This window comes from Mirounga leonina, unplaced genomic scaffold, assembly GCF_011800145.1.
Source record: "Mirounga leonina isolate KUSES-001 unplaced genomic scaffold, KU_Mleo_1.0 Mir_153, whole genome shotgun sequence".
Classification (NCBI taxonomy): domain Eukaryota; kingdom Metazoa; phylum Chordata; class Mammalia; order Carnivora; family Phocidae; genus Mirounga; species Mirounga leonina.
The window spans coordinates 240,304-254,938 of NW_023270387.1; the positions used below are offsets into that span (position 1 = coordinate 240,304).

At 42.3% G+C, this 14,635-nt stretch overlaps 1 pseudogene; it reads right to left on the bottom strand.

Annotated features, from left to right (window-relative positions):
* Window positions 1–11,222: 11,222 nt before the first annotated feature.
* On the bottom strand, window positions 11,223–12,061 carry LOC118013471 (annotated as a pseudogene).
* Between the last annotated feature and the right edge of the window lie 2,574 nt (window positions 12,062–14,635).

Below are 14,635 nucleotides of genomic sequence, written 5' to 3' on the forward strand. Positions count from 1 at the left end.
AGTCTCAGGTAGTGTGCAATCCGGGTGCCAGAGAGTGGGTGAGTTCGGAGAACAGCTCCTCCAAGTGAGGATGGAGGTCATCACCCTCTCTCTTCGCAGGGAGGAAATGCTTAGAGGCAGCCTGTCTGGACTCCTTTGTCTCTATTTTATCAAGTACTTCTGTTGTTTTTCTTGTCTCACTATAAGATAAAATCTTACACACTGCAAAAAAAAAAATTCAGAAAACAATGTAAAGAGCAAATTTTTGAAGATGGCCCTTCCCCTCCCCGCCCCGAGATTGTTGTTATACACGTTCTGCTGTGCAAACTCATATGCACGCCACACACACGAGCAGTTTCCCCCAAATATGCACCATCCTTAGTGTTAGTAGCAGCATATTGAACGGAAGCACTCAACAGTATGTTATCAATCCTCTAGTGATAAGTATTTTTTGAGATCCCAGCATGCATATTTAAAATTTTTTATTTTATTTTTATTTTCTATTGAGATATAATTGACAAAATTGTAATATATTTAAAGGATGTTAAAGTGTACACCGTGACGATTTGATACACGTGGCCACAGTGTCGCTAATTCACACACCCATCCCCTCACACAGGCATCCCTCCAGCATTTTGTAAGAATGCTTAAGATCTACCCTCTCAGCAGATTTCAAGTATACAATACAGTATCGTCAGCTACCGTCATTGTGCTGTACATTGGCTCCTTTTAACTGAAAGTTTGTACACTTTGACCAGTCTCTCCCTATCTCCACCCCTCCCCAGTCCCTAGTAACCGCCATTCTAATTCGGTGTTTCTGTATCTTTGATTTTTTATTGTTCCACGTGTAAGTGATACCATACAGTATTTCTCTCTCTCTGTCTGGCTTATTTCACTGAGCATAATGTTCTCCAGCTTCATCCATGATGTCACAATCAGCAGGCTTTTCTTCTTGTTGAAGCCTGAATAATATTCCATTGTGCATGTACCATATTTTCCTTATCCATCCATCAACAGACACTTAGGTTGCTTCCATTACTTGTCTATTGGAAATAATTCTCAGCATGTATTTTAATTCTTCAGAGGCCTTATTTTATTAAACCTAAGTTACTCATTAATACAATAGCTTGTTTTAATTCCCTACCATGCATTTATCATTACTTTATGTTTTTATGTTTACTCATTCATTTACTTGCTCATCGTCTGTGATTTTTTTATAGATTATAAATGACATGAGATTAAGGACATTCTTTTGTTCATCCCTCTATCCCAAATACCAAGAACAGTGTCTTGCATAAAGAAAGCTTTCATAAACGTTTGTAGTGTGGGTGGAAACGGAGACGGTGATGTCCTGTTTTGAGCAGAGAGTGTAAGACTATTGGCCAATACATCTGTAACTTCATCCTAGGAGCCTGTGGGGTCGATGAAGGTCAGACCTTAGGGCAGAGAGCTGACTTGAAGGGTGGGAGAGGCCAAGGCAATCATCTAACAGAGAAGTGTCATTTCAGGGAAGCAAAACCTTTGTAGGATCTCCAACAACAGTGGTGGAAATGTGAGGAGAAAGCGTTTCAGGCAATAACCACAAATAAAAACACGGTGGCGGGGACCCCCAGGCAGCTCAGCAGAGTTCTGTCTCCCTTCCCTTCCCCCTGACAGTCCCATCCTCAGCTGCCATGTCCCCAGGAGCTCAGAGTCCTAAATAGCCCCCCAGATATTTCACCACTGATGAAGATTTCCACCCAAATTGTTTTTGGCATTGACAAAGTTAGGTCCCAAGACCTGAGACCTAACCGGTCTTAGACTTGTACTAGAACATTCTCTGAGAAGAAAAGAGCATAACCTGAGTACGTGGGGGAGGGTGGCATCAATAAGATCCAAGAATCTTATCCTAAAATGCAGCACCCATCCCACCCAGCTCAGGGGCTCACCGAGTGCCTCTTACACAGCTGTACTAACTAGTATGGCCAGTTGTTCGCCCCCAGATGGCCCCAGGGAATTGCTGTAAGAGCGCCAGGCTGAGTGTGCGGGACACAGAACATGACCTGGATCCAGTGAGTTGTGGCAGGCCTGGGGATCCGTCCCAGCCAAGGTGACCAAGAGCACAGGGACAGAGAATGGGGTCTGCCCAGATGAGCACCTGGCCTGAGAGATGCAGAAGGGAGAGATCCATGTCCAGAAATGGAGCATTCCAGCACAGGCAGTAAATCACCAAGGAGGAGGGAGATAGGCGCAGGGCCAGGACTCCGACCCAGGAGTTTTGGGAACTGACGGGTGCAGATGAAGGGTGGAATCTGTCAAAACAAGGCCCGAGGACTGCTGATTGATTCAGGGCATGTGTTACCAATGCGCGGACTCTGGCAAGGATGGGAAAGTCAGCTTAGGGAGCTTTCCACGGTGCGGCTGCATCTCGGGTTCGGGGTGGTTGGAGGCAGGCCTCGGTGCATGGTCTCCATAGGAGGCTAGTGTGGGACGGCCCGAATTTCAACATTTCATCTCAGCAGGCCTGTGAGGAGCTCCCCATACCGGCTTGGCAGAAACAGCAGGTTACCGCCTGATGGCTTTCTTCCTTCCTCAGTAAGAGAACTGCTCTTTTATTAGGGCAACAATAGCTCAGGGTAAGAACTAGCTTTCTCGGGCACCTGGGTGGCTCAGTCATTAAGCGTCTGCCTTCGGCTCAGGTCATGATCCCAGGGTCCTGGGATCGAGTCCCACATCGGGCTCCCTCCTTGGGGGGAAGCCTGTTTCTCCCTCTCCCACTCCCGCTGCTTGTGTTCCTGCTCTTGCTATCTCTGTCTCTGTCAAATAAATAAATAAAATCTTTAAAAAAAAGAACTAGCTTTCTCAGCCCCCTCTCAGCTGTGTGGAAGGAAGCTCTCCGTAACCCTCAGCCATACGGAAGACGTGTCCAAACAGGGCACTCTTCTGCGGCAGAACCAGGAAGGTTGGGGGGTTGAACTTTTTTCCTCCTTTTCCTTCTTTATGTTGGTAACGGCTGTAACTGTTAACACCCATCTTGGGCCATGAAGTGACCTTCAGACTAGAAGCCGTAACCGGAAGGCGTACTAGAAATTGCGTAGAACAAACAGAGAGAGAGTACGGGCCCAGATGAACAGGGAGAGCTACCATCCCAGTCATGACGTGCCTTGCTCTGAATTTACTTTCTCTGTTTGCACGAGAAAGAAATAACGTCTGTTTTGCTTTAGTCACTGTTAACCTGATTTTTCCATTATGTGCAGCATTCCCTAATCTCAGTCGATACAGACGGGGTAAGGGTGGACCTATAATCCCCACCTCCTAGGGCTCATGGCCGGATACAGTCGTCTTCCCTTGACTGTGTGGCCAAAGCAGAGAATGGAAGAGGTGAAGGGATGCATTTCTGTGTTTATGCTGCACTCGGAAGGCTGCGTCTTACGAGCAGTCACTCTGGACACTCTCACCCTCGTTATCCTTGCACAAGTGGCCATGTTGGAAGGCCCACCTGCAAGGAGCTCAGGGTGGTGTCTAGGATCTGAGAGGGGTCTGCATCCAACAGCCAGCAGCGAACCAGGGTCCTCAGTCCTGCAGCCAAAGGGAAACGGATCCTGCTGCCAACCTGAATCAGCTCAGAAGTGAATTCTTCCCCAGGGAGCCCCCAGACATTAACAGCACTCAGCCCACACTGTGCTTACAGCAGTTTGAGATCCTAAGCAGAGAACCTAGGCAGGCTGTGCCCAGACTTCATACCTCCAGAGACTGCGAGAGTATGAACGCGGGGGGGGGGGGGGGGGGGCCGCGGGGGGCAGTGGCAAACTGCAAATGCAAGGAATCTAGACTTAACCTGTGGTTCTCAAAAGTTTCCATGGCAGTAGTTTGCCTTAGCCTACAAGTTTATCATTTCATTATCTTATAGGATGTATGTGTATGGAGTTCACAGTTCCTTAGTTTCACCTATAATGTGACAAATATTAAATAAACATTAAAAAGTGAAAGTGTGATCTTTGTCCCCACAAAGTCTGTGCAATGCTTTTGCACACTCACAAGGCCTTCACCAAGTGCAAGCAGGAAGGTCATAAGGGCCGTGCGGTTTCGAGAACAGTGGACTGAGACCCTCCTTTCTTTTGCACGAAAGCAATGCTGGACAAAAACCTGGGCATTTTGAATTAAGGCACTTTTTATACTTAAAAAGGAAAAAAAACCCCACAGATTCACATCTCCCTGAAGACATGAGGAAGACAAGTAAACACTGAGATTTTCAGACAAAAGGGTGTCATGGAAGTGCAGAACATTATTATTAATTAGCATAGTTGTGAAATGTCAGGTTCCAAGGAGAGAAAAATCTTGGAACAATTATGAAAGTCACTGTATAACACTCAGATTAAATAAGCATTTCTCTTAAGGAAAACAAAACATTGACTATTCTTTTGATTTTCCAGATATGAGAAATCCAGTTCTCTAGCTCTCACATAACACTCAATGGTGTTGAAAAAATTGCAGATGACCCAGTAAACATAGAGAGCTCCTAACAGTGTTACCCCAATCAAATGCATTACATTAACTCAAACGTGACTGCTGCTGGTATAATAACAAAACACAAATGTCATCAAGAATCAGGAGATGCTTTCACTTCTTTTGAGTTCAAAAGTGAATAAATTCTACATAGTAAAGCAACTTGTAAGCCACTGTTTCCCCACAAGTTACATTTGGGGAATGAGGCTGATGAGTGTTGGTATTTAATTTTTTTTTAAGTTTTAAGAACTAGAAGTTCTAATTATGGTAATTACCCACATCCCCCATGTCCCAACCAGAGACAAAATATATGAAGAGCTAGTTATCAGTCCTGTATTTATAACTAAAATAAATCTTTTGACATGCAGCTTAATTACCTAGGTTTAAGAGTATTTTTCCAAGTAGGAATCTTACAACTACAAGCTTGCCTCAAATATGACACACACCCATCTTTGCTTCTTCCTCCATGTCCACCCCACTGCAGGCAACAAATAACTGGAAAAATTGACATGCTGATCCTTAAATATTCCATATGGTTCGTGTTTGAATGGAAAAATGCATTGGCCAGCAACTGTAGGTCTGAAGTTGGTTCCATAAGCCTGGTGGTTGGTGGGAAATTCCTCCATATTCTGGTAATTCTAGGTTCACCACCATGCTTGGTTGTCAATGGTGCTATGGGCCGTTCACGTTTGTATCTTTGAAGGAAATTATGTAGTGGGAAGTGAGGGGAAGCATTGTGCCATTTGCCTCGTACCAACATGTAGTGGGATATAAGATTAGTATTACAAAAATTAAATTCCCACATGCTTCTGAGTGTCTGACAAGGGGTAACATACAATGTATTTTGTGCCAGATTACGCCTCTTTCCTGAGCTCGGGACTCTGATCACTTTTGAGTATGATGCTTTATGTTAAATAATTATCTATATTCATGATAATAGTTCATTGTTTGGGGGCACTTGGGGGAGGGCTCAGTCGGTGAAGTGTCTGCCTTCGGCTCAGGTCATGATCCCAGGGTCCTGGGATCGAGCCCAGCATTGGACTCCCTGCTCAGCAGGGAGTCTGTGTGTCCCTCTCCCTCTCTCCCGGCTTGTGCTCTCTCTCTCTCATTCAGTCTCTCGAATACATAAATAAAATATTTAAAAAAGGTAATAGTTCATTGTTACATCTTAATTTATATAGACTTTAAAAAAAGATCATGCTGAGTCTTCTAGGAGGAGTAGAATGGCTCAAGAATCCTAAAGTGGAAAACAAAAACAAAAACAAACACGAAAACACCTCAGAAAAAGAATTCAGGAACGTAGGTGAAGGACAGCATCCTTATGAGAGAGAAAGAGAAGTTGGCCCCGTGGCTGCTGGGGACCAAAGAGGTAGTCAGGTTGCATTCCACAGATTATCCAGAAAGTTATATACTTTCCATGAAAAATATTACTGACAATACAGATACTCTGATCTGTACATTATTTGGTCACTTGTAGAGGAGTTTCTCATCCATTATCTTAAGTGTGAAACTCATTATGATCTTGTGCAGTTGACATTAATCATTCCATCAAAGGCGTTCGTGGTCATACACTCATAGGTGGTTTCTTCAAGAGTGCATTTTATTGTAAATAAGATATTCCAAAAGAGTTTGCTTTAAAATACAAGATCATGGAGTGTTTTTTATGTCTTCTTGTTTATTGTTTTAAGAGTGTCCTCTAATATTGCATTTTTCATTTACTTACTTATACTTCTGGTAGATCTTTTCTGCATATTTATTCCATGGAGATTCTGAGGGAAGAAACCATGTCTCCATCACTGCATCTAACACAAAGCATGGCACATTGTAGAAAGTCTATACTATTGCTTTTAGCAGTGGGCCAAAGGGCCCCTCGACATATCTGTGTGTGTGAGTGTGCATGCATGCACACACATAAATAAAATCAGTGTAAAGGCAAAGGAGAGTTTAAACAAAATTCAAGAAAGGGACCCCTGCATCACTACCAGCCTCCTTACAATGTCCATGCTCATGATCACTCCACTTGCTATAATAAGAAACGCAGGAAGGGCTTGGAGAGCTCAGAGCTTCACAGTTTGGGAGACTGTCTCGTGGGCTAAATATGGAAGTAACAAATGAATAGCACATCCTAATCTGAGTGTTCCTGAGCAGTGTTTCTCAAAGCTTCATCAAAGATTTTTCAGATACAGATCCCAAGTTGGGTGGGGTGGATCCCAAGAGTCTTCGTCTTCTAGCAAGCTCCCAGGTGGTGCTGAGTGCTGGTTCCATGCAGATCACACTTTCAGACCTGACACTGGCTCTTTCCATGACACTGCGCTCTTTCTCCTTTCTGTAGCTGCTGTCATTTGTACCAGTATTTTATCTCTTACATTTGTCATATCTTGTGTCCTTATTTTTTTTTATTTTCTCACATATAAATATATCACTCTTCAATAAAGCATGTGATAAAGTTCTGTTGACTAAATGAGCTATGTTGTAGGAATCTGAAGACATAGTTTGTGTCATGTGAGCCTTTGATCTCTTAAATGCTGACAATGTAGAATATATAGAATCTGAAAATTAAAATAAGCAATTTTTAAATGATAGACTGGAATAACATTTGAGCTGATCGTTTTGGCAATCTAGAGAATATAGCTGGTAACTATCCTGTACCACAGTGAGAAGTAGAATGGTGTTCAGGGTACCTGGACCTGGGGAGTGGCGGGGTTCAAGGCTGAGTCAAAGAACAGAGGGCACCTCTAAGTCAAACCAGATTCACAAGGCACCTGAAGCTGAGATTCTAGTGTCATTACCCACCTGCTATATTTGTCAGCTTTATCAATCCTGACAGCTGCAAGAAAGCAGTGAAGGTTTGACATCAAGGTTTCCAGAAGGACACCCAACTGAGGTTCCAGAGCCCAACACTCAGTTTCCTGACCCCTGGACTTCTCACCAGGGTTCCTGACACCGCCTCAAGATTCCAGAACTATATTAGGTCTACCTGAGACAAAGATCTTAAGCAAACACAAGGACACAATTCACCCTGCTGTTTGCACAACAGATTAAATAGTGAGAGACACAAGTAAGATTGTGTCTTTGCTATAACCTCCAAGTCGTGTTTGCTTAGGATATCTTTATGTAGTCTGGGTGGTTTGGGTTGGATTTAAGAGGGCTGTCTTGAAAGTATGTTGGAGGATGTGAGGGCAATCTGGATGCGACATCTGTCATCCCACTGATTGCCATGGTTGATTCGGCTGATCTAGCTGGCTAGGCGGGTGTCCTCTTCCTCCCTCACCCCTCCATGTGTGTCCCTCCCAAAACTGTGTGCTCGGTCAAAGAAGACGACCTTCCCTGATAGAAGAGGACCATTCTTTGGTCAAGGGCATACGAATAGCAGCGCTTGCCTGCTAGAACCTCCAAACAAGCTCTCAAGGTCCATTTGTAGGAGAATGGAGGGTAGTCAAGCTTCCAAGACTCCAGACACACCCAAATGAGGCGCTGCATGTGGCTGGCTGCCTTTTAAGAAAGAGAGAGAGGGAGGGAGGAAGGAAGCAAGCAAGCAAGCATGTTGGACTGCTCACATCAAGGACAAGACAAGGGATGAAGGGTGGGAATGGGATGTCATGGTCTTCGGCCTAGGAAGGGGCTTCCCATCTTAGTGAAATTGGGGAGCCAGGCCATGTCACGGAGACCTGGGGTGGACGCCTACAGCTCTCACCTCTCAGTCTGCCCAGCAAACACTGATCAGAAGTTTGATTTAAAAAACTGTTCTAGTAGCTAATAATTTTTAAATTTATGATCTAGTTTTTCTTCTTAGTGTGGAAGTCTTACTGGTTTAAAATGAACATGCCGTTCAACTCACAAGATAAATTAGCCTGAGAAAGATGCACTGCCTAAAATGGACAAATGCTGGGATGTTTACATTTTATGCTTCTGTGATCTATTAGGTGCACAGAGCAGCACTTTCTTTCTCGTAGGATGTAAAAACAAAACATCTCAAAAACAAAGCAGTGATAAATAGTTATTTGACAAGAAAACAGTGAAAAAATAAATAACTGAGTCAGTGATTTCAGATGTTTTTTGGACAAACCCAATTGCTCCCTTCAGCGATTCCAAGTTACTACTTGAAATATTTATGTATTTATCGACTTGGATTTAGACTTAAATCTAAGTTAGTAAATTTAGTTTTAAGCCTCTGTTTTCATACAGATACATGAAAGATGTAAATGTTCAAACAGAGGAGTATAACTTCCCTAAATGGACTTTCCCCGTACATTCAAGGTATCAGCAACATGATTAAATATGACCAATCAGATTCCCTCATTTTAAGAGGAAATAGGGCAATTCAAGCCACAAATAACTATTCTACAGGTTGTAACTTACTTGGAGGAGAATATACCATTTGGGAGGAAAAGACCATTTTGCTTAAGTTTCTTGGCTTGACAGCAATGCTGACCAAAACATGTTTCAACAAAGTATCGTGATGGAAGTTCAAGAAAACGGAAAAGGGACTTAAGTGGATTTAAATTATCAATATTTTTATTGAAGAATAATAGGGAAAATCGACTATCACCTTTTCTACTTCTTAAATTCGGAATAGTAATATTAGTTTAAAGAAGTTTCACTGTGTACAGTGTTTTGTGAATAAGAGCAAATGGTTCAAGACAACTCTTGTGAACAGCTTTATTTGAAATCAACTCCTTATATAAGAAAAAGAACAAAATACGAGATTTTATTTGATTTTTTTCTCAAAGGAAGTTATCCTTTTGATAAAATTTACAATCCATTTTAGGTAAAATGCGTCCTTCTAAGTTACTTTATGTGATACTTGGCTAGACATTATCAGTCATTCATTAAAAAAGCATTTGATATATCATTGATATCAAGATAAATACCTAGAAGGGAAACAAGATTAACACAAGAAACTACAAGCAAAATGCTGAAGTCCATAACATAGATTCAGTAATTAATATGGAAAAGAAGAAAGAGATAGTAGCACCAGCTGGTTTGATCAAAAATAGCTTTCTTACGGATTAGTACCCAGATCACCAAGTTACTCTAATTCTGATCTGTTCTTTGTATAGATATGAATAATATATTAAACGTACTTTAAGTTAAGTTTGTCTGTCAGAGCTATAACACTATTCTGCCTAGATCAAAGGCCATCCCAGCACAGAGTGCATCTGGGGTGTGGACACTAGTGAGTCAATCACCTGTTGGGTCTGCTGAGCAGCTCCGGAGGGCATGGAGAGCATGGACTCAGGAAACCACAGACACCCGCCTCTCCAGCTGTGTTAATTCAAGCTTCAGGAGGACAAAGGAAATTCTTTACTTAACCATTCCTTTTAATTTCCTGGATTCTCTTACTTTTGACTTGCTGCTAGGAAGGACAATAAAGGGAGAGTCTACAAAAGGGACTTACAGCTCCTGGGGTTCCACCCCCAGTGTATCGCATCCTGGGTCTCCTTGTTGGGCTCCCGCCTGTACCCTCATCCTTACTCCTACATTCTGTTACCTTTCTTCCTTCTTTCTCTCCTCCCTCCCTCCTTCCCCTCCTTCCTTCCCTCCTTAGTTCTTTTTTTTCTCACAAATCAAATACATGACTGAACACTTTCAGAAACTTGGCTTTCAGAATTGGAAAGGCAGCAAAAAAGTCTTCAGAAAAGCCCTGAGTTTGAAAATCATGAATAGTTTCCATTGCGATTCTTTAAAAAAAAAATTTTGATTTATCTATTTGATAGAGAGAGCACAAGCAGGGGGAGCAACAGAGGGAGAAGCAGACTCCCTGCGGAGCAGGAAGCCCGATGTGGGACTCCATCCCAGGACCCTGAGATGGTGACCTGAGCCGAAGGTAGACGCTCAACCTACTGAGCCACCCAGGCACCCCATACCATTGAAATTCTATTATTTGCTGGCTGTACGACTCTGGCCTGGTCCTCTCTTTCCTTATCTGTAAAATGAAAATAAAGTTTTCTATAAGCTTGATGTGAATATTAAGTGATAAAATATATCTGAAAGCACTCTTGAAACTTCAAAATCTTGCACAAATTAAGGAACTACTACTTTAACTACTACTTGTATATGCCCTCCAACCAGATATCACCTGGGCCTTGATGACTAGGATGCTTTTTAGGATGCCACATTTTCCTAGCAAAATGCCAGCAGATGTTATAACTCTTAAAGTTTACTTCTATTTATTTATTATTATTTTTAACCATTAGATGTTTTTACTTCATACCAACCTTACATTTAGTCTAAAAAACAAATAAAAAACTTGCATGAAGTGTTACTAAAACGCTAACCAAGTCATTTTACCATAAACCTAGTACATGCATTTCAAGATTCCAGTGTCAGGAATTTTGTCAAGAAAGGCTTAATCATCAATAACACTATAGAATAGAGCACAGGAGTGCATGTCATTGTGTGATCCTTGCCTCTTACCCTCAGCTTTATGTCAGAATGCAACTGACAGTTCTTCCAGGTTCTGAACCCCCAGGGACCCCCTCTCAACCCCAGGAAGCACAAAAGATGCCCTGTCACACAACTTTGTATAAGTTGTCATAAAACAAAGCCTGAGTTTTCTTACCTTTCTATAGGTATAGGTCAATTATTTGATAAATACTAAAACACTTCTAGGAATTCATTTTATGAGTTTGTTTACCAAACACATTTTGGAGGAACTGACTACACGAGAAGTTCCTTCGGAACTTGGTCCACAAATTCACTTAACAGGTTGGAAATTTAAAACCTGTGAGAACATGAGGAAGTGGGGAATCCCTAATCCTAACATGTAATTATTAAAGGGATATATACACACACGAAAAAAGTTTTGCTCACAGAAGACACAAACTATAAAAAAGGTATATGCTTTCTGAGTCGAGACAAAGAGCTAGCTGATATCCTTCTTTGTTTCCTGAGCACCACAGCTAAGATGAAGTTAGACCCAAATTCACGGTCTATTTCTATAACCAAAAAAATTGAAGATTAAAAATTTAATTTGTTTTACTACATAGTTTCCAGCCATTAATTGAGATGTAATGATGAAAGATTAAATTGCCTTAAAAGGGGGGTTGTAATAGCAGCTATCAAAGCAATATTCAAGCATGATTTCAAGGATGCTTTCAGGTGTAGAGTTAGCCTTCTTTGTCAGAAGTCTTCACAATTTCATCAAAAACGTCATCAACAGACTTAGAGGCATCTATTTTCTTGACTTTCCCCGTTTCTTCGTATAAGTCAATAATTGGCTTTGTTGACTGAAGATAGATCCAAATTACCTTTTCCACACTCTCTCTGTTGTCATCACTTCTACCAACTACTCTTTCTCCTCTCAAGACATCGTTCAATACAGATCTCATTGTTACAGTAAAAAAACAGAACCAAAGACACACCTGCCTTCCCATCCATGGTCTTGTTCCAACCTTGAAGGTTGTCTTGATTTCTTGGAACCCATCAATCAAGATTTTTTTCTTCTGAGCATTGGCAGCCACTCTCTGATCCATTTACCTATTTAACAAACTGATGGTTATCTCAACTGGCACCATCTTTCCATCTGTAATGTACTCGACCTTGGGTTCTTTTCATCATGAAGAAGTTCTCCTGCAGAAAGGTGTCTGTCACCATATTTTAGGTCACCGGTTTAGGGTAAAGAAGATGTAACTCAGGAACGGACAGATGCATAGCTCCAGGGCACAGAGCTTCCACGCCCTCCCCAGGTGAGGGTCTCCTGAATCTCCACGTGTTCACCAACACAGCTAAAGTAAATGAACACCTTTTAAGACTTATAACTACACTTAAAAATTTGAACAATGTGGGATCCAGGGAGCAAGATGGCGGAGGAGTAGGAGACCTGGATTTCGTCTCCTCTTAGGAATTCAGCTGGATAGGGATCAAACCATTCTGAACACCTACAAACTCAACAGGAGATCGAAGAAAAGAATAGCAACAACTCTCTCATCAGAAAAGTGACCACTTTCTGGAAGGTAGGACGTGCGGAGAAGTGAATCTGAGGCGATATTCGGGAGGATAGATGGCGGGGGAGGGGCCTCCATCGGCCGCTTCTGGCAAGTGATAGAACCACGGAGCACAAAATCGGAACTTTTAAAAGTCTGCTCCGCTGAAGGACGTCACTCTGGTGGCTAAGCGGGGGGTGGAACCCTCCGGGACAGTGTGGTCTCAGGACCCTCGGGGTCACAGAAAGACCGGGGGTGCCTGAGTGTGGCAGAGCTCCCAGGTATTGGAGCAGGGAAGCCGGCTGCAGAGGCGGAGCCCAGGCGCAGGCTCTCAGCTCGGGGCTGCCATAAACTGTGATCCGCGGCACAGTCGGGCCCCTGCTCCTCCAGCAGGGACCCAACAAGCGGCAGATCCAGGGAGACTCACCTTCCTCCCCTGGGAGGAGCTGCGTGGGAGTGCACCACAGGGATCTGCTGGGTTTGGAGACTCCACCCGGGGTCGGGTGCCAGAGATAGAAACGCGCGGTCACAGGCCGGGTGAGCACGGAGTGCGGCCGGAGTCCGGGGAGACGGGAGTGACTGATGGCTTTTCTCTGGGGGCTCACTGAGGAGTGGGGCCCCGAGTTCTCAGCTCCTCCGGGGCGGAGATTGGGAGGCCGCCACTTTCACTTTCCACCTCCAAAGCTGTACAGAAAGCTCGCAGGGAACAAAAGCTCCGGAGAGCAAACCCGAGCAGATTACTTAGCCAGGAGGGGGCAAGGGTGGGGCAATTCCGCCTCCGACAAAGACATTTGGAAACCACGGCAACGGGCTCCTCCCCAGAAGATCAGCGAGAACAGCCAGCCAAGACCAAGTTTACGGATCAATGAGAACGGCAGAACTCCAGCGCTAGGGGAATACTGCACATAGAATTCATGGCTTTTTTACCATGATTCTTTAGTCTTTCAAAGTTGATTTTTTTTTAACTGTCTTTTTTTTCTTTTTGAATTTTTCTTTTTCCCTTTTTCAACCAACATCCTATCAATCCCTTTTTTAAAAAAACATTTTTATTTTTCATGTTTAGAGTCATTCTATCCCTTCATAGTAGTTACCCGTATTTTTGGCATACATATATAAGTTGTTCTCTCTTTAAAATTTTGAGATAGTTTCTTCTAACAGATTAAAATATCCCGTAAATCTCTAGTATATGGTTTTTTCTACTCCCCTGCCTGATCACATTCTCTCCCTTTTTTTTTTCTTTTTTCTCTTTTTTTAAATCCTCTTCTTTCTTTTTTCAAACAGCTTCTTATCAATTCCTTTTATAAAATTTTTTATAATTTCCATCTTTACAGTCATATTCCATCCCTTCATCATATCAACACTTATTTTTGTACATATATAAGTTTTTCTTTCTTTAAAATTTTGGGAGGCACTTTCTTCTAAAAGACCAAAATACACCCTAAATCTAGTGTGTGGCACTGATCTATATACCAGCCTGATCATATTTGATCACATTCTGGTTTTTTGTTGTTGTTTTGTTTTGTTTGTTTTTATCTTTTTCTTTTTTTTCTTTTTCTTTTTTTCTCTTTCCGTTTCTTTTTCCACTGCTTCAGGTCTTTTCTGATTTGTTTAGAGTATATTTTCTGGGGACGTTGTTACTCTGCTAGCATTTTGTTCTCTCATTAATCTATTCTCCTCTGCACAAAATGACAAGATGGAAAAAATCACCTCAACAAAAAGAACAAGAGGTAGTACCGACTGCCAGGGACCTACTCAATATGGACATTAGTACGATGTCAGAGCTAGAGTTCAGAATCATCACTTTAAAGATACTAGCTGGGCTTCTAATATGGAAGTTATTAGAGAAACCCTTCCTGGAGAAATAAAAGAACTAAAATCTAACCAAGTAGAAATCAAAAAGGCTATTAATGAGGTGCAATCAAAAATGGGGGCGCTAACTGCTAGGATAAATGAGGCAGAAGAGAGAATCAGTAATATAGAAGACCAAATGATGGAAAATAAAGAAGCTGAGAAAAAGAGAGATAAACAACTACTGGATCACGAGGGCAGAATTCGAGAGATAAGCGATACCATAAGACGAAACAACATTAGAATAATTGGGATCCCAGAAGAAGAAGAAAGAGAGAGAGGGGCAGAAGGTATAATGGAGGAAATTATAGCAGAGAACTTCCCTAATTTGGGGAAGGAAACAGGCATCAAAATCCAGGAAGCACAGAGAACCCCCCTCAAAATCAATAAAAATAGGT